At 41.1% G+C, this 26,934-nt stretch overlaps 1 long non-coding RNA gene across 1 annotated transcript in view; it reads right to left on the reverse strand.

The window, feature by feature from the left end:
• Positions 1-1,169: 1,169 nt before the first annotated feature.
• Positions 1,170-26,934, reverse strand: part of LOC115948258 — a 35,668-nt gene continuing 9,903 nt past the window's right edge. The window contains exons 2-3 of the long non-coding RNA XR_004082096.1: positions 7,383-7,488; positions 1,170-1,293 (exon numbers count right to left, since the gene is read on the reverse strand). This is a non-coding gene — a long non-coding RNA (uncharacterized LOC115948258). The remainder of the gene's footprint in view (positions 1,294-7,382; positions 7,489-26,934) is intronic.

Consider the following 26,934-nt stretch of genomic DNA (forward strand, 5'->3'; position numbering starts at 1 on the left):
ATCAGCAGGGCATGCAAAGGTGGCAGTCCTTGTTTAAACCACCAAAGCGTGTTCCTGCTGCCGGAGGAGATAATAGAAATTTCTGCTCCATTACAGCAATTTTACAATCTTTTTACTCTGAGTCATCTTCCCTGACCATCCCCAGGCTGATGATCACCTGGCCTAAGCTTTAACCAGGTTAGGGAATCCATAGGGCTCAACTCATCCTCTTCTTGAATCAGGAGAGAGTAAAAGGCCATTACAGAGAACGATTTATCACCAAATGTCAGGGACCCAGAGCTGGAAAGGAACAGCTCCAAGGAAGGACCCACAGCTCTACAGGGTTCAGCCTCTGTTCAGGTCAGAGATTTGAGCTGTTATTCACTAAAATCCAGAGAGACAAATTCCATCCCTGGAGAAAAAGTGGTGAAAATGAACTTGTAAGGTTTGAGGTTTAGATTCTTACAGCAGAGACTGAAGTAACCACATCTATCTAGTGGTTAGGATCCTGTGTGCTGTGGGAAACCCATGACACAGCTGTGCCCAGGTGGTGCAGGACACACCTGTGGCCCTGCAAACTCCACCCCTTTGCCACAGCTTAGCTCATCCATGGATAGAACACAGCTCTGAAGACAAGGGGACACAATACTTAGGAATGATTTTCTTGAAAATGAAACCCACACCATGAAGGAGACTCTGCTTCTTTTTTGCCAGGGTCAGGATTAAATCGTGAGAAGGTACTTCACGTTGGGGCTCAGATGTTCTACATCACTCTACACCAGAGTTCTACAGCACTTCACTCTAACAAACTAAAAATGGAGCCCCATCTTTCTCTCTACAAGGCCTTTGAAGGATAAAGTGTCCAATTAAGAAATGACACCTAAATTATTTTTACTTTTGACCTAACAACCAACCACCCGTGCCTGCAATGTGGGCTTTTTTATCCAATTACACAAAACCACCCAAACCCATGGAGAAGAAGGTGAAGAAGAAGGAGCAGCCTCCACCCTAAAACCTCCATCTTGCTTTATATATATTACTATGCTCTAAACCCTTAAACTCTGAGTTTCCCACCCTGTGATCTCACACACTTCTATCCAAACTCCACAGCCACAATCCCAGTTCTATCATTCCATTTTGGAAGCTTCTCCACGGCCTCAGGTCAATGCAGTGTTCTCTTGGGGGTCAGTGCCTGGCAGCACAGAAATCTGAAATTCTCAGCAGCCAGGGTTCCAACAACACGATTCCAACCACACTGTGATCCCTGATTGAGGATGGTCCAGAGATTCTCAGTCTAATGGAAATCCAGCGGGCCTGGAAGAAAAAGCTGTAGGATCACACAAACTCTGTTTCTCCTCCCAGCACCATGAGAGTGACAAAGGAATATCCCTGCTCATCTGCCATTAATATTATGTCTAGGGTGCAATATGGATGGTATTTGAATCCCTCTTTCCAGGAATTCTTCACCAGAAAAATTATTTTTGTACTGTTTGCCTCCCCAGGAAGAGCATCTAGGTAAATACAGCCTAGCTGTGTATTAAAGAGGGATGAGAAAGAAACATCCTGGAAGCTTTTCCAAGAAATCTGGTGGTTCATCCATTTGAGGTTTGTCCTATCTGCACCCATGCCTAGCAAAAAAACCTTTCCTTAAATTATTCCAGGGCAGTTTGATTGTGACACCTTTCTGTCCCCTTGCTAAGCTGATCCTGAACTTTTCCAGTGGCAATGCACTTCCAGGCTTTCAGCCTCACTGATGTGACTGAATTCACAGTAAGTCAGCATCAGCCATTTCAGCTTCAGCTGCTCTATTTGAGGAAAAGATTCTTGATGGAACCAGAAGCTTGGTTTGTGCTTGCACAATGAAGATTTTGGTCATCATCACCAACAGAATTCATTCAACCCAACTTCAGACCTCCACAATGATTGTGTTAATAGGCAGAGCAGAAAAATGGGCATTTATCATACAACCTTCTCAGCAGAATGTGGATGCAAAAATAGGACACGTGTAAGTTCTGTAAGTATTTGTGTCTATGAGTTCCAACTTCTGATTTTGACATCTTGACTACAAATGCAGTTTCAGTATCTAGCACTGAGAAAGATATCTCTACTTTATAAACCCATTTTGAGGTGACATGAACTCATCCACTCTGTTAGGTGAACAAACTTACAGAATTCTAGAATGGTTTGGGTTAGAAGGGACCTTAAAATTCATCCAGTTCCCACCCCCAGCCATGGGGACACATTCCACTATCCCAAACTGCTCCAAGCCCCATCCAACCTGGCCTTGGACACTTCCAGGGATCCAAATTCAGCAAAGAGTTAAAGAATTAATCAATGCTTGGAACACAGAAATAAGGGAAGCACTTTTCCTTGCATTTGCCTGAGAAAAAGCAAAATTTGATCACAGCTTGGGTCCCAAAAGGTGCACAAGAGACTTGTTCAGACAAAGACTCTACAGAATGGATACCAGAAATAAGCACAGACCCCGTGTCTGCCATCACGTGCCCCTGGCTTCTCCCTTGAAATTCTTCCTTGCTCCTACCAGCTTTAATATGAATTTAGCAGAAGACATTTTATGCAGTGTCACATGGATAAATCCATCAGTGCCCAAAAAAAGCATCTTTGACCAAGGAGAGATGTATCCATAGAGATCAAAGCTATCTAGGTCTGTATTCTACTTTCAAAGGAGCCACAGAGAAAACTTTCAGATTGTAGAGGCATTTTCTTATCTATGCCCTTCCAACTCTAGGAATTCATCAGCTTGGATTCAATCCTAGTCCTGCTGTTCTTGGGCACAGCTGCTTCAGTGAGGGAGACACAGTGAAGTAATGTCTTCCCAGTGGTGCCAGGGGAAATAACAGCAGATAATTCAACGGCTCTGAGAGAGCAAGAGGCTGATGAGACACTCAATAAAAACTGTGAAACTGAAAAAAAAAACCTGCTCCATCATCTTTGTGCGATGGAAACATAATTCAAAATCTCTCCTTGCATCATCACACAGCATCCTAATTACCATCTCCTACCCCCTGGTGCCCTTACCAGTTTCTTTCCTGTTGATTTACAGGGTAACTTTTAACAAGAATTCAATGTGATTCCTTGCAGGAATCATCACATCCCTTCAAATCCTTATTTCCTTTCAGTTCCTTGACATGCCTGGGAATGTTGCTTCCTCTCTACATTTTTCAGAGGAAGGACAGGAGGAGTGGGACTGGAAAACAAGAGATGATGGAGTTCTGAAGGTAAAGATTGACTTGACAGTGAGTCATGAACGCGTAATCACCAAGGAGGCCTCATCACTTCTGCTCAAATTCTTGGGCTGAGTTCACTTTCTTCACCTTGGCTCATTCTAGGTTAGTGAATTTCAGGCACTTTGAACAATAAATTTTAAAAACATATCTGCAAATCACTCAAGGAACTCTCCCACTATTTGAGAGGGAGCCACACTCAAGGGACAAGTTTGGAATATTTGGTTCCAACAGCAGAAAGCAAGACAGGGGACAGGCTGGAAAAAGTATTTCATGGCCAATCTATGGTTCTACATTTCATCAGCAGGGTTCTTTCCATGACAATTCAGATTTTTGGGGTAATCCAGACCTCCAGCATGACCTAGTCAATATAACGAAGACAGAAGCTAAAGGTGGGATATTTCTGATCAAATGTAGACACCTAAATGTGATTATTCAGAACAGACATGGTCACCTTTATTCCATACGTCTGGAGAGAAAAAATAGACATCATCTAATCTATGTTGAGGATGAAATAAATGATGTCTCAGGCTCTGCTTGGTAGACATCCAGAGCTGCAAACTGAGGAAGGTGACTTGCTCATTGGTAGTGCAGATGCAATTGCAGGTATCAACATCTAATTAGGTAAGTCCCCTGCTAAATGCACCTAACCCAGGAAACTGTCATTAATATCTGAGTAACTCCTGTGTCAGTCTTTCCTAGCCCCAGGGTTGGGAACAGGTCAGAAGAGTCTGGATGGGAGAAACAGAAATAAAAAAAAGGATGCATGTGGATCAGCAGTGAGATTTATCAATTCTGATCTGGCAGAAAATACCTGGAGGGCTAGTGAGAGCTAGAAGAGGGTCCAGCACAAACAGGGGCAGCTCCACAGTAGGACAGGGATGAAAACTCAAACAAAGGAAATTGGAAACACTGATATAAGAAATAGCCTGGCACCACTGCCTGGGGAAGTTGAGTATGAAGTAATCACTGCTCTCCTTCCTCTCTTGTCTGCCTTTGGCTTTCATTACTCCCCTTTATCAGTTTAATTTCTCCTCCAGAGCAAGGGAGTCAGATTCTAGGTCCTGCTGAGATTTCATTTCCTTCAAATTCTCTTTTCCATTCAGGCTGTTAGTGATGACTGAACAGGAATGGACACATAGGGTCAGCACATGCCCCCTATTCCTTCTCATAGAAAGTTTCCTAAAGAATTTAAAGCATTTAAGAGGAAGAATCCATCATAAAACTAATGGAAAAAAATAAATAAACCGAACAGAAAATCTCAAGGCAATCATTGCCTCTGAAGCATTAAAGGCATGGCCCAGCAGCAGAAGGAGAGAAAACTGCTGTGAAGAATAAAGAAATAATGAGCAGAACATCTGGGCATGAGAGGTGGAGTGGGAGAGAAAGGAGGAAACATCACAAACCCCATTTGGTCGATGTTTGTGTTCACTGAACACAGCAAGGGGGTAAAGCAAAGGCAGCAGAGCTGAATCCCTGCAAAATGTAGGAACCAGAAGTTGTTGTTCCTCTCTTGCCACCCAAGGATGGCGCTTCTCATACTAGCACAGAAAACAAGGTCCCTAAAGAGCAGAGACTTTACCATTGTGCACCATGTGGGAACCTTGGAGAAGGATTCATGAACCCTAATATTTTATAATATTATTCTAGATACTGCAGAAATACAAAATATAGAGACTGTTCATGTCCCAGACCCACTTTCTGTACCTGACCCTTTTTCTGTCACCTGCCATAAAAGGTGGATTTTTCTTTTAAGTCCCAGTAACTTGACCATGTTCACAAGCCCCTACAGACTTCCTAAAAGCTCATGATCCCATTTCAGACCTTGCAGCCCCACTGAGGAGAAATAAATTCTCACAAATTTTATATATTGAACTTTTCTATGGGGATTTTCAGGCAGGAATAGTCAAAGAGGTAACTGTGTGCTTCTTCTCTGAATAAACAGAATTTTGTTCATCAGTCAGGAGGGATTTCTCCCTTCTTTCAGATGTTTCTGACAAGCAAGGGAGTTATTCCCTATCTTTCTCTTTCTTTGAGAGAAACAAGCTGATAACATTTCTCCACTGTCATCATGCAGTCTTAGTGCTGAATGTAAAAAAAAATATATGGGGCAATTTTCATTTTTCCCAAATAAAAAATTCTTTTGTCAGCAGGAGGAGAAATTCAAGAGGAATCAACACCCTGTACTTATGACTGCTTAATTTCTGGAGAGTTACTGCATCTCCAGGCAGTTTTGTGGTGAAACATCTACAAATTCAACCAGTAAGGAGGTGATAGAATTTTGTTGATATCCTTTAACTAAGGAGATCAAGCTTTGTTGAGAATGAGGGTGGCAGGATCTGGCTTGAAATAAGCATCATGAAATAAAGAAAGATGAGCCTCGAGGTCAGGACTTAGAGTGAAAAGCTGTAGTCCCAGAGGTGAAATGAAATAAATTTAAAACATGTCTACAAAAAAAAAAATATAATTTAAAATGCAGAGAAAAAGGCCAGCAAGCAGGATCCATGGAATGAAAGGGCTTTCAAACAAGAAATACACGAGACTCCTTCACTGGCAAATTAATCTCTTGGAGGGGATATGGGTTTTTCTTTTCACTCCAAGCCACGTCAGCTGTGGAAGTCATTGCCACAGGATATGGGGAACAACTAAAAGATGCTCAATGAGCCTGGGAAAATCTTCCCAGTGATTCAGCCTGCAAATACTGGGGGAGCAGAATAGGGAGCAGCTGGGTTCTGCTCGGAGTGAGAGCCTGAGAGGATCCAGTCCCTTCCTGCCTGAGTGGGTGATACAATTTCATCACATTGAGATGCAAAAGCCTTTTCCAATGGCTCTGGGCTTCCTCCATCTCTGAGCTGTGTCCTTTCCATTTGGAACAGGCAGGAGGAGGAGTTCGGTGTGAACAGTGCCCAGCTGTCAGGGTTATTCTGGATTTGGGTGCTGAAGAAATAAAAGCTGGCTGGTGAAATGGTCTCCTCTCACCTGGGGAGTTCTATGAATTCCTGAATCCAAACAATAAGGAATAGGTCTCATGATCAACTTCTGGCACCATTCTGGGGGTAGGAGCCAAGAAAAAGGCTTTTTTCCCCTTTTTTCCTTGCTCATGCTACTTCTAGACCAGGGAAAAATTGGGAAGTTCTTCTGTAGAGCACAAGGAGGGTCTCAAAACCACATCCCTGGGGGTGGAATGAACTGCCCGAGGTACACTAAGCTTTCCTCACTCCCACCACACCCCACAGTTCCTCTGGCCAGAGCTGGGCAGCAGAACAGAAATGAATTTATGCATGAGATGAATAGCAGGACCCTGATGGAAACCCTCCTCTCTGATGGAAATGCTCCCAAGCAGCTAAAATGCAGGAATGGGTTGATTTAGAGGACACTGATAACGCAGACATTCTGACCTCCTGTGCTTCTGCACTAAAATGTGCTGCAAGGAAAAGGGGAGACAAAGCTCCCCTCTTTTATCACACACAATGTGTTCCATCAGCTTTTCCCCGTGGTTTTATCAATTCCAGTCACAGCAGAAGCAGTTTGGACAGGACTCAGTAAATGGGCCCTGATTTCCAATTAGTTTCTTTGTCATTCTTTGCCCTTCTCTCCTTGGTGCTGGCCACAGGCAGCTCCTGCTGCAGCCAGGAGGAAATAGGACAGGATATTAAACTATAAATTTCTTTGCTCGCTGCCTCAGTTTCTTATCTCAGCAAAAGCACAGAACGAGTATCCTTCATCAAGATTACAGACACCACAAGGATAATCCCTGCAAAGGGCCTCAGATCATGGGAGACATTCCCAAATTATTGCTGAGATGAGGAAGGAAAATGAGCTGCTGGTCCAGAGCAGCACTTTGTGTCACACCCTGTCCCCAAAGCTGTTTTCACCCAGGCACAAATCATCCAGCCATCCTTTCTTTTTAATTTTTTAATTATTATTTTTACAGACATATTATAACCTTAAGTAAAGAAACAAACTCCTGACCTCTGATAACAACCAGGAATGGCTCTTATTCACCCCCACTGATTGAATTTTCCTTTTTAATCTCCCCAAGCTCATTCAGCAGCACTGATGCTCCTCTCACCAGGGCTGAAAACCCCTCCAGGTATCCCAGGAAATGGTGAAAATCACTTCAAATTGTCAGCTCAAGGTGCAGGGTCTGAGACTCACCTGGAGAAGAATCATTGAGAGGGTTCAGGGCCGTCGCCCTCCGGATCTTCTCCAGACAAGTCTCTTGCTCCTTTTTAATGATGCAGTTGGAATGGGTTGCTGCAACCTGAAATATGGGGGAAAATGAGAAAAGAAAAAAAAAAGCAGTTACAAAAATAAAATAGTTTATGAGGTGATCAGGAAGTGTCAGTAAGTTTTAAGAACCCATTGCAGGAAAAAAGAAAGAAAAGAAAAAAGCAAAGTATCATTTAAAGTTGAGAAAAAAGTGTAACAAATTTCATTTTCTTTCTCTTTTTTATTCTTTACTTTTACTCCTTTTTTTTTTTCTAGCAGGTCTAAGGCCTAATTAAGTAATTAAAAGTCACATAAATTATTTGGGGGTTTTATAGTATTATCCCTGTCAAAATGTGATTTCTAACAGGTTTGTTTTATTTTATTGAATTCCTTTTTAACATAAAGCTGAACAAGGGTATCTCTAAATACAGAAGTAATTAAAAGAAGAATTAGGAATAAATTTCATCTTGGTTTGATCTTCCACCAGTTTCTTATGAGTCTTTGCAAAATTCATTAAAATCTCTCTGCAATCTAAACCAAATTAAAAGCTGTTTCTCTTATTCTGTCACCCTGTTCATTCCTTAGTGTTGCCTTTATTTATTTCCAGAGAATTCAAGGCAAATTCTTTTGTCAAAAACAACACAACGTCAAATAAATCAGGGTGACTTGATCCAAATATTTTCTTTCTTTTTTTTTCTGTTTTCTATCTTTAATTCTCTAGTACAGCCAACTACGAGAAAAAAGTAAAGGGGGAAAAAAGAAGGGAATAAAATTTAGTTTATGAGAGGAACATTGCAGCCAACACAATCCAGGTAATCCCAAAGCAGCAACAAAACAAGGATGTGACCCATTTCTGCAAATCAATACAGGATTTCATTCCTATAGCAGACAGTGGCCAGGGAATATCAATTAAAGGAGAATAAAACCTCAGATTTCATGAGATCACTTTATAGGGGCATGTGAATAAAGCACACGTAGTTCTTAGTATAAAAAGCTAACACCACCCCAAGGGCGGTCAGTGTGCCACAAACCAACCTGCCAGACAGATCTCAGCAGGTCAGAGGAAGAATGTCATAGATAACAGAAAATAAACAACCTTGAGAACCAGAGCTGAGGAATCTCGACTTCTTCTTCGGTCTCGGGGCTGGGAAAAAAGACTTTTTAACACCTCAGGGTCATCTTGACACCAGAGACCTCAACAATTCAGATCAATAATTAGGAAGAAATTGTTCCTTGTGAGGTTGGGCAGGCCCTGGCACAGGGTGCCCAGAGAAGCTGTGGATGTCCCATCACTGGAAGTGTTCAAGGCCAGGCTGGACAGAGCTTGGAGCACCCTGGGACAGTGGAAGGTGTCCCTGCCCATGGCAGGGGATGGAATGAGATTTTTCTGCAAGGTCCTTTCTAACCCACGCCATTCAGTGGCTCTGTAATAATCCAGGTTTGATGGTGCTTGTGTTTGTGTGATGATGCTCTGAACCATCTGCACACTTTTTTTTTTTGGTAAATGTTAAAAGCCACCACTGCCATTTCAAGGACAGAGAGGGTTTCCTGATGAACTCTCCTGGAAAGCTTTCCTCACCATTTGTAGGAACTCATAATGCTGCACAGTTTCATCATCTCCAAGACCCCTGTAATAAATTTCAGCTATTTTCCCCTGGGGGACACACCAGGCACAACCATATTAGATTTGTTTGTCTTCAAAACAAACACAGTTCTGTTTTAAGGGCTCCCAGGTGCCTGGAAAAGATAAATTCTCACAGATCTCCAGGATCTCCCAAGAACATAAGGGCTTTTGCTACATCATCTCCTAAACATCCCCAAAGACAGAGAAAATTGCATTGGCTGACATTCAAGTTCTTAGAATATATTTTTAAAAAGATAAAAGGTAAATAGCAAGAAAAACAGAGTTCTGCTGTTAGTGCAGGTTCACCCTCCAAAGTTGCCCAGGTCTGAGAGGAGTGTCCAGGGGTTGTCCCAATACATAAATGTGGCAGTTTCTATGCAGTTCTCCAGGTACAGATTAGAAAAGCTGTCATTTAGTAATAATATTGTACTACTACTACTACTACTACTACTACTACTAATAATAATAATAATAATAATAATTCTGCATTGTCTGTTTAAGCAGGACGTCACTAAACAAAAGAAAATATCTCTTCACACTCTTCCTGTTAAGTTGCAGAACTCTTCAGCTTGAAATTGTGGATGATAAATGCCACACATAGATGCATCTATTTATTCAGATTCCATTAAAGGATGGAGGCTAGAGACACCAGAACAGGTTATTCCAGGTTATTCCAGCTGCCCCTGAATCTCTGGCAGTGTCCAAGGCCAGGCTGGATGGGGCTTGGAGCAGCCTGGGATGGTGGAAGGTGTCCCCATGACAGGGGTGGAACTGGATGAGCTTTAAGGTCCCTTCCAACCCAAACTATTCTATGATTCCACTCTAGAATATTAAGAAACCCACCATGCCCCTGTTCTCAGGCACATTTGATAAGAAAATTTCCATTCAATATGCAGTGAAATTACAAAAGGGTATGATTTATCCTTACTTTTTTGTTGTTCTCTTCTTTGCTAGAGGTGTATCAAAGCCAGGACTTGATTGATTGTAAAGGAAGGCAAAGGTTAAAATCCCAGACTTTACTGTTCTCCTTGCAGACTAGCACATCTATTCAGAGGTCTCTGACTAAACTGAATGATTAAATTCAGTCAAATGATTAAATTTAGTCAACTGTATCCCAGTAAGTTTGGCTTAGGAGGCTCAGATGTGGACAGAGAGAGCCACGTGCTTCACTTGTCCCTGCACCTTTCCTCCAGCTTTCACTGTTGCCACAATATTCTGATGTGACTTCCCATCACCATCTTTGTGCCATTTTGTAGCACTTCATCAACAGATTTAAAAAAAAAAAAAAATTGGGGAATGTGGAAACCAAAACAGAAAGCAAAGGAGGAAGCATCAACCTCAGAGTCAGAGGAGAGAACAGGAGCTGCCTGTCATCCCTGCTAACAAGCAATTCCAAATCTGAGAAAATCAAAAAGGCTTGAATTGTTCATAACAAAAGGCATTATTATTGCTGCTTTAATTGAAAGGATGTGACCACAAAAAACTGATTTATTGCTCAGATAAACATTGCTCATATTGCTCAGTCTCAGAGGCTGTGAGATTTTAAGGAGCAATCAGTCAGCCATAGATCAAAGAAGTCACAAGTTCTTTGTTACAAGACAATATAGAACTTTCTAAACCAGTGGACAGTTGCCACAAAGTTTACTTTGCTTTTCTAACCCATCACCTTTACTTAATTTTGCTGCACTGCAGATACTTTTATCCAATGGGCTTCTGTCACACACACACACATCAGCTTTTATTACGACCTCTAAACTCTCAGCTTACTCTATACAACCACATTACTATATTATAAACCCTTCACCCACTTACCCAACACAGATTTTAACTTGCTTAAGGCACATTCTTACTTACAACCATAGACACATAAGTTTATGATTTTCCTGCTTAATATCTGTGTATTGTATTTTTACAGCAATCCAAGCTTCTCCCAAGTGTGCAAATCAAACCCTCCTGTGTCTGTGGAAGTTTCTGGTTTTCCAGTTCCCACAAAAAGGTTTTTCTGTTGAATATCATCACGTTGTTTGTCTGTTGAATGTTGTCTGTTTTAATGTTATCACATTTTCCTAAAAGGATCCAGGGGTTTGATGTTTCTCCATTGACCATGGAGTGGCAGAACCTTTAATTTGCCAAGTCAGGCTTCAACAAGTGAAGGCAGAGCCCGATTCCAATGGCAGTGCAAGCCTGAACTCCAGGCCTTGTGATCCCATTTCTTCTGCCTTGAGGACATTTGCAATTTCCTGTGCTCAGCAGAGATAGCCTGGTCTCAGTTTCCCAGAAGAGAGCAGTGATATGTGCAGTTAAAGAGTGTTTTGACACATACTAGAAAAAATCAAGAATCTGAGTCGATAGTGCATGAAATTCACAGGTCTTTGAAAAATTTATTACTCTCAATGAAGTGCAAGATTATGACTCACATCAGTTTAGAGAATGTGTATATTCATTTAGATACAGAGACAGCAAAATTCAATATCTGGTTCTGAGAGAGCACAAGAAGCTGGCAGGACATACAGAGGTACAACAAATTCAGAGCTTTCATTTCCCTTATGTGGTTTTTATTAAAGTGGCCACCACAAATATAAACTGGTATGTGCTTTGTGCAAATTCCAGTACCTAACTCTTTGCTGTTCCCTTGAACTTATGGCAAAATTAACAACAATCATGTTATGTTACAACTTATGTATTTACAATAAATTTGATAGATATAATTATATTTTTCATATATACTTATATATTATAAATTTTGTCTATATAATTATATATACACATCAACCATGCAGAACAATCCAGCCAAAAAACCTGAACTGTCTTTGACCACATTCAGTTATTCAAAAAACACCATTTTGCTCATTTTGTTCTCAGTAAGAATACTCACAAGTGCTATAAAATTTGATTTCTCTACATGAGTTTACTCAGAAGTGAGATGTCCCCAGCATCCCTGAGGACCTCCAGGATAAGAAAATCTGCTTTGAAGTCCTAGTAATGATGTGATGGTGAGATGGGAATTCACTTGGCATTTCTATCAAGACCAAATCAAACATGGCAATTCAGTACCACTAACTGTTCTTTCCTCTTCTGCATTTGTGTTAAGTCTTTAAAGTCCTGGTTTTTTTCCTTTTTTTTTTTTTTTTTAAGTAAATGGGAACATTTCTACTCCATTCAGGGTACACCGTATCAGGCACTGTGACAATGAGAGGGATAATGAGGGGACAGATAAGAATCAAAAACAACAACAACAGCAAATCTACATTAAATCCTCCATGGCCATAGTTTTACATCAACACAAAAATGAATTAGAGTGTGATTCAACTTTTGCCTAAGTGTTGTTCCTAAAATAATGCAAGAGAGGAGTTTAATCCACAAGGTAGATGAGATCACTCACTTCAAGCTGAATTACACACATTTTACTAATTCTAATATGACTTCCAGTATTGAAAAGTTAGCTTCAAAAATGATAAATTGTTCTGTGAGCATTGCCAAAAGAGGCTCACTTTGTCATGGAAACAACACTGCTGAGTCCCTGTTCCCACCAAGCAATGATTCAACTGGTCACACCAGGGCCAAGACTCGCAAAAGGCTCTGTTAAAAATAGAGAGGTTTGGGAAGGAGCTCTGACTATCTGGATATTTTTCCAGAACTGATTTGCATCATTGCTGGGCCCCACAACACTGACTTGGCAGTCCAACAAGTTGTCGTCCCCAGAAATGTCTGAGATTTGCCACTTGATTGCATTTTTTGCCTTCCTGTGCAAATGTGTGAATCTATAAAATCAGAAGGGTTTGGGAAAGCTGCAAAAGGCAGGCCTCAGAGACAGCAGAACTGTGATTAGAGCTAAGCAGTAGCCATGAGATAGGTGAGCAGAAAAATTATGTAAGAAGTAAAAAAGTAAGGACAAATAGAGCAATGCTCTGTGTATTAATGCTTGTCTAGAATAACTCCCTAAGCTGCAGAAAAGTTTATCTAGTGAGATATTAGGAAGTTCTAAGCTTAATAATGGAGCTCTGTGCATTGTGTTTTAAGGCTCACAAGCAGGTATTGTATTTGAAATAAGCAAGCATTGTTTTAACCAGTGGTAGGTGTGCTTATAGTGATTGGATGGAACTACTGTCAATGTGTTTCTGCTTTGTGTGATTGGTCAAAAAACTTTTAAAGTAAGTTGTAACATTGAGTTCTTGGTCTGCTGCCTGGGATGTGAGCTGATGGCATCTTCCCATTGCCATAACCATGGAATGAGACTGATGCTGGAAAATAAAACAGCTCAAGGCACGTTTCCCAGCAGTCCTGTCCCATTTGTGATTTGTACATAAACCTCAGCCAGCAATATGCAAATGGCATCCAAACTCCTGTGCTTTCAGAACACTCCACACTGAGTGAAAGAGCAAAGCCACTGGGAGCTCCTTCAATCCCAGCCACAAATGTACAATCTGTTGGACACCACGCTTTAAACAAACTGTGCAGGGAAAAAGAAAAAAATGCCCAGCAGCAGAACATGCTGCCAGGAAAAGGCATCGATCCCTTTCCAAGTGGCTGATGGAAATTTAAGATCTGGGTACCTTCTGACACTCCTGGAGAGATGCACATCCCAGGGCAGGTTAGAAAATAGCAGCAGCACAATCAACAGCTCCCTTCTCTCAGTGGATGCCTTCTGAAGTGAATGCTGGACAAAAGAGGCATTACACAACACGGGGTAAAACTATTTTTGAGTTTGCCTGAACTGGATTTTTGTAGTGTCATAGAATTATGGGATGGCTTAGGTTAGGAGGGACCTTAGAGATATTTTCCCAATTTTCCTGCCATGGGCAGAGACATTTTCCACTATCCCAGGCTGCTCCAAGCCCTGTCCAGCCTGGCCTTGGACACTTCCAGGGATCCAGGGGCAGCCACAGCTCCTCTGGGCACCCTGTGCCAGGGTCTCACCACCCTCCCAGGGAACAATTCCTTCTCAATATCCAATCCAAACCTGCTCCCTTTCAGTTTGAAGCCATTTCCCTTTGTCCTGTCACCACATGCTCTTGTAAATAACCTCTCTGTATCTTTTTGCAAGCTCCCTTATGTGGAAACCAGCTGTAAATCCCCTCTTGGAGCATTGTGAAGCATTTCCAGGACAGCTGAGGACTTCCATGGGAAGTGTCATCTTGGTTTAAGCCAACATATCCCTTTACCCTACCTCTAATAGCAGGTGATGCTTCTCAAAACCTTGAACTGGCAGGATGATCCTCTCACTGGAAAAGTGATTAAAAAGCCTGCTAGACATAATGTGCTTGAGATGAAACTAAGGGTTTAATAGCCCTTCTGATTGCTGATTTTATATTGCATAAAATTGGCTTTTTCCAGCAATTCGTGGGAATTTCCTCTCCAAAGATAAAATTCTGATGCACAGCTCCCAGTCTGTAGCACAGTTTGGATCTTTCCTTCATTCTTCAGAGACCAACATCAGCCTGAAAAGCTGATAACCTCCTGCCAGCATTGCAGTTCCCACTCATTTTTCAAATTGTTCAAAAAAAAGGGGGAATTTAAGTGTTCAAATCAGGGCCTACTCCCTTACAAAACTTTCTGGGAAGATTCTCACCGCTTTGAGAGCTTTTAGCACGGGGCAAGATTGGGCTGCATGGCCTCATTGCGGGATATCAGGGCTGCAGGACTTGCAAATATCACTGACAATCCCTTCCAAGGACATTTTCCAGCTCCTGACACAGGTTGTGACAGGGCAGAGCTGCTGGCAAGAGAACAGCCCAGCGTGGATCCAGGGTTTGGCCAAGTCTCTGTCACAGCAAGAGATTTCCTGGCTGGGGGTTACGAGCAAGTCATGCATATGTAAATTGCTGGAATTTGTGATTGACAAAGGAGGAAAAAGAATGAGTATTTTTTTTCCTCTGTGGTCCTACTACTCCAGCCTCAGGTAACCATTTCAGATTTAGCACAGAAGTTCACATTAATCAATTAATAAAAATGACTGGAGTGGATTTATGTTTTTTTAACACATTGGGAGGGTGGGATTTATGTTTTTTAACACATTGTGCCCGGCTGAGAAGTGAGGATTTCTATCAGCATAAATCTGGGATGAGATGTTCAGATTCAGCTGAACACCTGAAACGAGGGAGCTGAGATAGAAACACTTTAATTTCTGAGCAATCTGGGACACACTGTTCATATAATCTGTGGAACTGCTGATCCGGAGGGGTAAACCTGTAGGTTTACAATAATGTTGATTTTTCAGCTCCCAGATTTTCTCTGTTAGATCAATCTGCTGCCTTGGCAAAACTACTGGTTACTCTGAACCCTGAAATTGCCACATAAACTCTGAATAGGTTCCAGGTGATCCTTAAGAAGGTCCTGGAAAATAAAGCTGTATTTTCTGTCAGCAACAGATGGAAAGGCATCTTCTCCTCTCCTATTTTCTGCAGAGGATTGTTAGGAAAAGCACACCTTTTCCACTCTTTTGGAAGCACTGGCAACAGGAGTGCCCTTTGTTTAAAGCAGAGTCTGTATCAGCTGCCAGAGCAACACAAAATCAATAGGATATAAAAGATAACCTAGAGCTTTACCCTTCTCTTCCTAGCCTACAGATTTTATGTTTAAAGCTGTTCTCCTCTTTGTCCTCACCCAGACATCCCTGTCTCTGGTGGCTTTCTCTGAATGATGTCAACTACCACATGTGCCTTCCAGGGAAAGCCGTGGAAGCACAGGATAATTCAGGTTGGAAGGGAACTCCAGAAGAATCCAGCTCAAGCTCCCACTGGAAGCAGGGGCAGCAATGGAAATAGTTAATTCCAATTAACCAATATAGGGTTAATTGGGCTTTTTCCACCTGCATTGTGGAGAACTCTGAAGAAGTTCTGAAGACTGCACAACCTTGGTGGAAAGGTATCACTACAAGCCCTGGTCAAAAGTCTCTCTCCAGCTCTCTTAGAGGTGGCATTCAAGTAATCCAGTTTAAGGGTAAGGAAAATTTTTAAGTTTTAAAAGGTGATGCAATCTCCTCCATGGGGGGAAAAATAAATTTAAGCTAACAAACCAAACTAAACCAAAAAAAAGACAAACAAACATTGCTGCAGGGGTAGCAATGGAAATAGTTAATTCCAATTAACCAATATAGGGTTAACTGGACTTTTTCCACCTGCATTTTGGAAAACTCTGAGGAAGTTTTGAAGACTGCACAATCTTGGTGGAACTAACTCCAGGGCTCATCTATTCTCAGAGTAAAAAGGATTCTCTCTAATATGAACCTCCCTTGTTTCAGGTTACACCAATATTCTGTTATTCTCCTGCCACACAGCACGATGAGAACCTTGGCTCTTTCTTCCTGTTGCTCTCCTCATAAATACCACAAGGCTGCTCCAAGGTTGGCCCCTAATTTTCTCTCCTCCCACCTGGCAAAAAAAACCCAAATTTCCTCTCCTTATATGAAATCTCAGTGTCCCTCCTTTGAACTTGCTACAGTTGATTGAGGCATTTGATGTATTGAGGAGCTCAAAATTGGATGTAGTAGATTTAGTAGTAGATTTAGATGAGATATTTGAAATAAATTATTTCCTGTGAGGGTGGGGAGGCCCTGGCACAGGATGCCCAGAGAAGCTGTGGCTGCCCCTGGATCCCTGGCAGTGCCCAAGGATGGATGGGGATGGAGCCACCTGGGACAGTGGAAGGTGTCCCTGCCCAGGACAGGGGGTGGAACTGGATGATCTCTACATTCCCCTCCAACCCAAACCATTCTGTGATTCTGTGATGTACAACTGATCCATCAAGTGCTGAGTAGATGGGGATAAAGATGGGGATAAACATTTCCTTTTATTTTAAGATTCTGTTTCACCTTGCCTAATAGTAGTATAAGCATTTACGTGAGTACCAGCTGGCTCTACTGAAAACAAAGCTTGTCTGGCTGCCTCTTTAATGTCTGCCAGGACAGGTCGGGGTAAATCTACTGCTTGATCTTCTGCTCTATGATGAGGTGGGTCACCTGCTAATTGATTAACATCGAAATCCTGATAATCAGTGTTTACATATTTTTCGTGCTTGTATATAAACTGCCGGCGCACTTGCCTTTGTTTTTAATCCAGCTCAGGACCCTGTTGGCCTTCTCTGCTTCCCTCAGGACCTGTGCAAGAGGTGCAGACTCAAGGCTCCCAAAAACTCTTGAATGGTTTTGTACACTGCAAAGAACTCTTGGGGACTTTCACTGAGGCAATCTGTGCTGACATCAGGGCTCTCTCACTGTGGGGATGTTGGGAAACAGAGAAGTTTTCAGGATCTCTGCAGCTCTTGTGCCGCTGGATGCCACGTTCATTTGCAAAGCAAGCTCTTGTCATTACTTGTCACTATTTGCCCATTTATACTTCACTGCATTTAAACAAAACCCTGAAGAGGAAAGGTCCCTGACAGGAAATTTGTTTTGTAGAGGCTCCCAGCAAGTTCATGGAGCCCCATCTGAGTCACACTTGGAACAGGAACGCGTTGATGAACAGCTACGGGAGGCTGCAGAAACACTCTCTACACACACATACCCTGCCCAGGGGAGGAAGCTTTAATTAATCTGCTAATTAAATTAAAGCTGTTTGCCCTCAGCTAGCACACACACGTTCTTCCCTTTCTCTCCTCCCTGCAGGCAGCTCCAGTGGATGCCTCGTGCTGCAGCTCTTACTCCAATATTCCCCAAAGGGGCTCCAGGAAGGGGGAGACCACTGGAGAAGGAAGGCAAAAAGCTCATTATAGCAGTGGTAATTGGGAGTGCTTGAGTTTATTCTCAACTTCCCTCCTTCTCCTTTCAGTGCTCAGAGACATTGGGTTGGCTATTGTGCTGAAGTGGAGGATGAAAAAGAAATCAATTCACAACTGGAAAAACCCCAAAGGAATCAAATCTTTGTACAAAAGGTTGTGCTTAGAGTTGTGTTCTCAGCCAGCCTTTCTTTCTCCTTCTTGTTTCCAAAAGGTTTCATCACTATTTTGCTGCAAAAACTCAAGGAGGGGATTAAAGCACATATTTCTGAAGAAAAGAAGGGAGCAGGCTAAATGGGATCTCAGAGCACCAGCGTGGAGCTCAGCTAAAGGGATCAGAAAGGAAAAGATGGGGCAGCCACAGCTTCTCTGGGTACCCTGTGCCAGGGCCTCCCCATCCTCACAGGGAAGACTTTCTTCCTAATATCCCACCTAACCCTGCCCTCTGGGAGTTTGAAGCCATTCCCCCTTGTTCTATCACTACAAGCCCTTGTCAAAAGTCTCTCTCCAGCTCTCTTAGAGGTGGCATTCAAGTAATCCAGTTTAAGGGTAAGGAAAATTTTTACTTTGAGTTTTAAAAGGTGACACAATCTCCTCCATGGGGGGAAAAAATAAATTTAAGCTAACAAACCAAACCAACCAAAGAAACAAACAGACAAACAAATACACAAACAAAATCCTTAAAGCAAAAAAAAAAAACACACAAAAAACCCCAAAAAACAACAACAACAACAAAAAAAAAACCAAAAAAAACCCAAACAAACAAAACCAAATAAAAATAGAGAAAAAATAAGAAAAAATAAGGAAGAAAAAAGAGCTGAGATATATTAACACACTCCTGCAGGATGACAAAAGATACCAAAACAACTGAATTTTTCCACAAAATAGAGAATTCCAACTTCCATCCACTGTGATCCCACAGTCTGGGTTTATACCACAGAGAGTGTTACCAATGCCACTTTTGTTAGGTGATCTGGCAAAGCAGAGTTCCTGCTTTTAGGGTTTGCTGCCTATTGACAGTCACCTTATCTCTGTATTTAGGGCTGTCTCAGAGCTGCGCTGCTGAGGAGCATCAGGAAACATTTGTCACAGCCAGTTAATTCTTTGGACAGCTGGTTTTGATCAATATTTATGACCTAAGTTATCAGGGTGAAATAAAAAAAGAAGGAGACTTGTAGTGTCGGTGTTTGTGTCCTGCTGGTAACAAAAATGGGATCCCAAGGTGACTCGAGTGGCTGCAGATCCAGCACTGGTGGATCCCGTTCCCATCCTCCTGCTTGGAAACTCTGATTTGTGCCTTGTCCTTTCACCTTCAGCACCCCAGACTGTACAGGCCTGATGTCTTAAGTTTTAGCTTTTCTATTTTTCAGATTCTGTGCTGCTTTAGTGTGTGGGTCTGAGCTTCACATCAGGGCATGGGGAGCTCTGTGCACAGAGCAGGGAGACAAAACAATTCCTGCTCCAGCTGGGCACCAAGGACAAATGATCCAAATCTCAGCCCCAGGAGCACAAACACCGTGGGCTGGAGAGAGAAAAACAAGCAGGGTGGGACTGCAGGGGCTAAAGCTGGAATGGGACAATGAACTGCAAGATGCAAATGGAGCAGAACTGATCCAAGGGAGAGACCCCGGGAGCGCTCGTGCATTTTGGGGCCATTTTGGTTCATCTTGGGTGCAGCCCTGGCTGGGCTCTTGTGCTGCCCAAGGTGCATCCATGGAGGAGATCCTTTGAATAAATCCCTGCTTTATTCTTTAGCTCTGTCCAGCCTCTGCTCTAGTGCAGCCTTCACAAGGCATCACTGGGATAGTGGAAGTGGTGGGCACATGGTTGATCACCAGCATTTAAATATCTGGAAACAGCTCTTGAACAGAAATATTTCAATGCAATTCTCAGGAAACAAAACCTCTGATGGTGCACAGTGGCACCATCCTATTCCTGACAGTGAATAACCAAGCTCTGGGCAGATAAATCCCAGCCAGAGGAGTGATCAGCTCCACCAACACAATTCCCCCCACTGATTCAGCAGAGGGGATTTGGTATGTTTGCAATTCATTGTTTAACCACATGTAGCATTTCTGTCTTGGGCATCTGTAAGCTTAAAAATGACAATTTGATGTCATTTAATGATGCTCTGGACACCACTGAGATTGGGAAGACACATTACCTGTTTTATAGTATTTGTCTCATTAAATCTTTTAATGTCTCCATGAATGCATATTAACAAATAATGACTTTCACTGGGAGATTTGGCCTTTGTCTTTAACCCTATAACCTATATTATAGTAATATTATTTATATTTTATATGTATTATATTTTCAGAGCCTGAGAACATGCAGCGCTGAATTAGGATCATGCCTTGTGATCTGAATGCAGCACAAATGTGCCCCTCTCAAGGACATGCAGCAAACAGGTGATGAAAAATTACTTTGGACCTCAATTCCCCATCCCTGACCTTTCAAAGGAACAATAAAACCACAAAATTCTTTCAGAGATAATATAAAAGAGAGGCCCAGAGTCACAGTCAGCAGGGACCTGTGCATTAGCCACAATAAAACCAAAATAAGCAGTAATTAATTACTGCCATTTTCACAGGAGCTTGAGAGGCAGGGAAACACAATCACACCCAGTTCTGTTCTTCAATCACACGAGCTGAACTCCAGAACATCTCAGACAAGGTGTGACAATTAGAGGGCTTTTCTTTTCACACATTATGAAAAATTCAGACACATCCACCTCAATTCCTTTTCTGAGGAGTTGAGAGCAGCAGATACAGAAGGAGAGCAGAGATGGAACACCAAATGACTAGAAAAAAACAGATGAAACCTCTGGTCCACATCCCAGCCCTGGCAGAATATCCGGAAATATTTCCTATTAACAGCTGGAGCCTTCCTATGGCCTGGAAAATCTTCACTGGTTGAAGTTGACCCTGAACACTCCTGATTTTTATATTTTTTAAATTTTATTCATATTGCTATGGGATGAGATCCTCAAAATTTGAGGTTTTGGAAGGATAACCTACTGTGTGAAAATCTGGACTAGCATGGGAGAACATATTTGAGAGCAGTTCTTGCTGTAGGTGTGTTATACATGCAGCTCACTCTTTCTTTCCAAATTTTTTTCTATTTTTTCCCTTTTCCTAACATTTTATGTGTTAATCTAATTATTTACTATTGCTGTATCAAGAGTACTCTGCCATTACAAACTGCAGTTCAAAGTTCTCATGAACCATGATGTAAAAATGCAACTTCATCTTGCAAAAAGTGCATTTCCTATCCATGTGTGATTCCTTATCTGAATGCTTTATTTCACATGGCATCAGGATAGAAGCATAAAAGCAAAAAATGAATTTATCACCCATGCACTGCTCATGAGCCCTCCTTAGAAAACCCTACACAACATTTCCTGAGCTGAACCTCCAGGAGGTATCAAAAAGCTCAGACATGCTGAATATTACAAAACATTACAGAATATTACAAAAGAGCATTGCAGAATTACTAGAAACCAAACTAAACCAAACCAAACACAGTGCCAGATTGCTTACCCACCCTCAAATCCTTATTTTACTCTTTTATCACTGCAGGGTAGGGCTTGATTTAAGGAGGGACAACGGGCAGGGATTGAGATGCTCTGGTGTTACCAGCAGATCTCCCCCTTAAGGGGTGACTTCATTCCAAACAAACCAGCAGGGCCTGGCTGCCTTTCAGGCCCTGACAGATAAGCCACAGGTCTCGCTGTCAGAGCCTTGTCATGACCCAGATTCTGCTCCAGCATCTCCTGCCTTTTGTGCCACACAGCAATCTCCCCAGAAAAGGGATATGTTACTAAATAATAGGGTGGATTTTGTTAACCTGGCAGCACGAGTCCTGCTGTTCTCAACGTTACAGCAGTTAATCTGCATTTCATAAAAAGAATAATGAAAAGTAAAAAAATAATAATAATGAAAAGTAAAAAGGTGGGGTTTTTTTCATAAAAAGTTAATGAAAAGACATTTCTGAAGTGTTGGCAGGTACAGGGACATTGTGGATGAAGAGTTGGTGGCTCTTGCCCAGGGTAGCAGAAGCCTCAGCTGTGCTGTTTGCAGCTGACTGCAATGCACAGCCTTTGAAAATCAGAGCCTTTTCCATATTTAAACAAGAGATCATTTTTCTTTTTCAAGAAAGGGAAAAAAAAAATAGGGTTTAGAGCCAAGGTATAAATGGCTGCAGCTCTACATGACAGATAAGAAGTGCTGGCTGATATGTTCAAGCATCTCTTCCTAAATTTAATGTGCTAAAGGTGAGAAGTGTCAATAAACTGGCACCCTGGAGAAAGAGGTAAGAGTTCTGCTGAGGTTTCTGTGCATGCCACATCAGTGGGGTCCCTGACTGTTGACTAAGAGACCCCAATCTTATGGATTTGAGCTTGAAAATGCCAGATCTTACCTCATTTGTGACATGGAATTACAGAATGTCCTCAGTTGGAAGGGACTCACAAGGACCACTGAGTCCAGCTCCTCACCCTGCACACCCCCAAAAATCCCACCAGGTGAGAGAATTGTCCAAAAGTTCCTTGAGCTCTGCTGGGCTTGGTGCCACCACAATGTGTGGTGGTGTTCGCAGGGGTCCCAGGATGAAGGAAGAGATGAGAACCTTGGCTCCATGTTGCAGAAGGTTGATTTATTATTTCATGATATATATTCTATTAAAAGAAAATGGTATATTAAAACTATACTAAAAGAATAGAAGAAAGGATTTCATCAGAAAGGAATAGAAAGGAATGATAATGAAATCTTGTGACTGCTCACAGCCTCGACACGGGTGGCTGTCATTGGTCATCAAGTAAAAACAATTTCACATGCTGGGTAAACAATTGTCCAAATCACATTCCAAAGCAGCAAAACATGGAGAAGCTGAAGCTTCTCAGCTTCTCAGAAGAAAAGATCCTGGCAAAAGGATTTTTCATAAAATATGTCTGTGACAACAGCTTCCCTAAGGAACCTGTTCCAGTGCCTGACAAACCTCTGGGGGGCAGAAACTTTTCCGGATATCCAACCCCATCATAACCTCACTGATTCTGGTTGTGGAATCCTCAGCCACCCTTGATTCCCACATCCCTTGATGTGGCTTGTCCTATTCCTCACCCCAGCAGCACAAACGAAAGTTTGCTTCTTTCTCAGGTGGCTGCTGAGAGCCACACAAGAATTGCAACCCAACCTCAGGAAACCTCCCCTGCCTGGCAGGACAGCCCTGGGTTTGTACCTGTGTCTTGTTCTTAGTAAACCAAAACCTCAGAAAAGGTTGTTGCTCTGCTGGATTTCCCCAAATAAATTCCTGCCCAGGACCTGAAGTGCCCAGAATTGCTCAGTTATTGACCTTTAACAGCCTCATCTTCACCTCCCTGCTCATACCCAGGGGCTAATTTCTCTTCTGCTGACGAATTTCAGAAAGAAATTGCTGATGAGTTACAGAAAGAAAACCCAGTTCCACCATGCCCATTAATTTTACTTCTCAGGGAGTTCAGGCACAGGCTGGGAGAGCTGGGAATATTCACCTGGAGACAAGAAGGCTTCAAGGAGACCTTTGAGCCCTTTCCAGTGCCCAAAGGGGCTCCAGGAGAGCTGGAGAGGGACTGGGGACAAGGGATGGAGGGACAGGACAAAGGGGAAGGATTTTAAACTGCCAGAGGGCAGGATTAAATGGGATATTGGGAAGAAATTCTCCCCTGTGAGGGTGGGCAGGCCCTGGCACAGGGTGCCCAGAGAAGCTGTGGCCGCCCCTGGATCCCTGGAAGTGCCCAAGGCCAGGTTGGATGGGGCTTGGAGCAACTTGGGATAGTGGAAGGTGTCCCTGCACATGGCAGGGGTGGCACTGGATGATTTCAGTTCCCTTCTAACCCAAACCAATCCATAATTCTCTGATTCTCTGATTTTCTATATAATTGTCCATCCTACAGCCAGACACATACAATGGAGTGAAGATATGCAGAGCACTTCTACTCCAGTTATTTCTTTATTTCAGCATAACAAAAAAAAAAAAAAAAAAAAAAAAAAGAAAAAGAAAAAGAAAAAGAAAAAGAAAAAGAAAAAGAAAAAGAAAAAGAAAAAGAAAAAGAAAAAGAAAAAGAAAAAGAAAAAGAAAAAGAAAAAGAAAAAGAAAAAGAAAAAGAAAAAGAAAAAGAAAAAGAAAAAGAAAAAGAAAAAGAAAAAGAAAAAGAAAAAGAAAAAGAAAAAGAAAAAGAAAAAGAAAAAGAAAAAGAAAAAGAAAAAGAAAAAGAAAAAGAAAAAGAAAAAGAAAAAGAAAAAGAAAAAGAAAAAGAAAAAGAAAAAGAAAAAGAAAAAGAAAAAGAAAAAGAAAAAGAAAAAGAAAAAGAAAAAGAAAAAGAAAAAGAAAAAGAAAAAGAAAAAGAAAAAGAAAAAGAAAAAGAAAAAGAAAAAGAAAAAGAAAAAGAAAAAGAAAAAGAAAAAGAAAAAGAAAAAGAAAAAGAAAAAGAAAAAGAAAAAGAAAAAGAAAAAGAAAAAGAAAAAGAAAAAGAAAAAGAAAAAGAAAAAGAAAAAGAAAAAGAAAAAGAAAAAGAAAAAGAAAAAGAAAAAGAAAAAGAAAAAGAAAAAGAAAAAGAAAAAGAAAAAGAAAAAGAAAAAGAAAAAGAAAAAGAAAAAGAAAAAGAAAAAGAAAAAGAAAAAGAAAAAGAAAAAGAAAAAGAAAAAGAAATATGGTTCTGAAGTCCTTGAAATGGTAACATCAAATTGTCATAATGTTCTAATTTATTCAGATTGAAGTTAATAGAAGGAAGAAAGTTTTGTTTTCCAGAGAGAATGACAGGATCAGAAATGGGAGCAGCTCTTTTGGCTGCTCAGATTTCCCTGCTCTCAGAAGAAAACATTAACACATGTAAATACTCTCTGTGCAATCCATGCTGAAGAGAGAAACAGAGAAGGGATTCCTCTGCCAGGAGAGCAAATTGCTGTCATACTTCAGCTAAACAAAGATTTGAAAGCAAAACTGGTGGAACCTCTTTTATATTGTCCCTCATGGATTATTCTGGGCGATTCCAATGTGTTAACTCATTTATTTGATCCTCAAGATTCCTGTGTTCAGAATTTCTACATTACACCTTTAATAACGGATAAATATTTCGCATTTTCACACATGAAAAAAAAATCATAAAGCTCTGAATAATACAAACAATGCCCAAAAGCAGTATTGGGAACAAAATTTTCTCTAGAATAATGTTATTCCTTTCAAACATCCCTGTGCACATCTCTGTCAAACTCTCCTTTTTTCTTCCTTGCTATACATTAAATAGGATTTAATTTTTCCCCACCTTCAACAGCTGTTTTACAATGGTTTCTGCCAGTTTTGCAGCTCCTTGGTATTTGGTTTTTTCCCCAAATTTTCCCTTTGCAGGCAGCACCATGTAGAGGGGAGCTGCCCTCAGTATAAGTTGAACTGCCCCTAAAATATTGATTTTCATTCCCAAAGCATCATTTTGGATTTTGTTAACAGAGGTGCAGTAAAAAATCCAGGGATATAAAAGGGAAAAGAAGTTTCATTTCAATCTTTGTATTCCCTAAATGAAATAGCTGCAGAATTCATGTTGTAACCAGAAGGTGAAAACCAATGGAAAAGAAACTTTATTATTTTTTTGTCCCCATCTTCTGCTTTAATTCACAGAAAAAAAAAATCTCTTGAATATTAAAATAGAATCAGCAAACAGCTGGATAAACAGAATAAATAAACTGCTGTGGAGAAGGAAAAAGTGTATAAATGCAAAAGTGAAGGCATTGCTTTGCAACAGCATCCAGAGTGTCCCCAAGCTGCTCTGCCATGTGCTATCCATGGATATGGATTTTGGAGGTGAGAATAATTTGGATACCAGGTCACGTGCAAAGATACGTATGGAAAAAGGCAGAAAAACAGGGATGTGCAATGAAATAATCACCTGAGGTCATCAGATCCAACCAATGACATTTTTTAAGGGTTTGAGCTACAAAAGAGATGGAATACACAACCCAACATTCCCCCCTTGTTTTTTTTTTTAATTTAATTTCAGGATACTGAAGAGACAAAGCTCAGAATTTCTGAAAGCCAAGAAGAGTCAGCCAGAGCTCCTTAGCCTCACCACCCTAAAAAGGAAGAATTTCTTCCTAATATCCCACTTAATCTCCCCTCTTTCAGTTTAAAGCCATCAAGCCCTGTCCTAAGATGAGCTCCAGTGTGGACACTCTTCTGTCTAACAAGTTTATTGAGTTTTTCGTGAAATTTATCTTTCTGTAAGGAATTAAGAAAAAATCGCTGCCTAAACATTGGCATGAAACTGTTAGAAATTCAATTTTTCTGAGATTGTGGTTCTTCTGTCAAATTCAGTTGAACTGACCCACAGCATTCATGTTCGAAGAGTACATGGATGACATGGAGGAATAGAAAAATCAATATATTTCCATATATGTGATCACATGAATTTGCTGTCCTAAGGGTTTAAAATCTCTTCAGCATCTTTCAAGCCATTCCCAATGATGCTGTACAAAAATCCTGGCTCTCCCACAGCTGCAGTTTACTGAGTTTCTTGTGAAATTTATCTTTCTGTAAGGAATTAAGAACAAATCTGCCTAAAAACTGTTGGAAAATTAATTTTTCTGAGAATGTGGTTCTGTCAAATTCAGTTGAACTGACCCACAACATTCGGGTTTGTAGGGTGCATGGAGAAATAGAAAAATCAATATATTTCCATATATATGATCCTATTAATTTGCTGTCCTAAGGGTTTAAAAGTTCTTCAGCATCTTTCTACCCATTCCCACTGATGCTGTACAGAATTCCTGCTCTCCCACAGCTGCAGTTTACTGAGTTTCTTGTGAAATTTATCTTTCTGTAAGGAATTAAGGAAAAATCGCTGCCTAAACATTGACATGAAACTGTTAGAAATTCAGTTTTTCTGAGATTGTGGTTCTTCTGTCAAATTCAGTTGAACTGACCCACAACATTCAGGTTTGAAGGGTGCATGGAGAAATAGAAAAATCAATATATTTCCATATATATGATCCTATTTATTTGCTGTCCTAAGGGTTTAAAAGGTCTTCAGCATCTTTCTACCCATTCCCACTGATGCTGTACAGAATTCCTGCTCTCCCACAGCTGCAGTTTACTGAGTTGCTTGTGAAATTTATCTTTCTGTAAGGAATTAAG

Source organism: Geospiza fortis, unplaced genomic scaffold, assembly GCF_000277835.1.
Source record: "Geospiza fortis unplaced genomic scaffold, GeoFor_1.0 scaffold182, whole genome shotgun sequence".
Taxonomy (NCBI): domain Eukaryota; kingdom Metazoa; phylum Chordata; class Aves; order Passeriformes; family Thraupidae; genus Geospiza; species Geospiza fortis.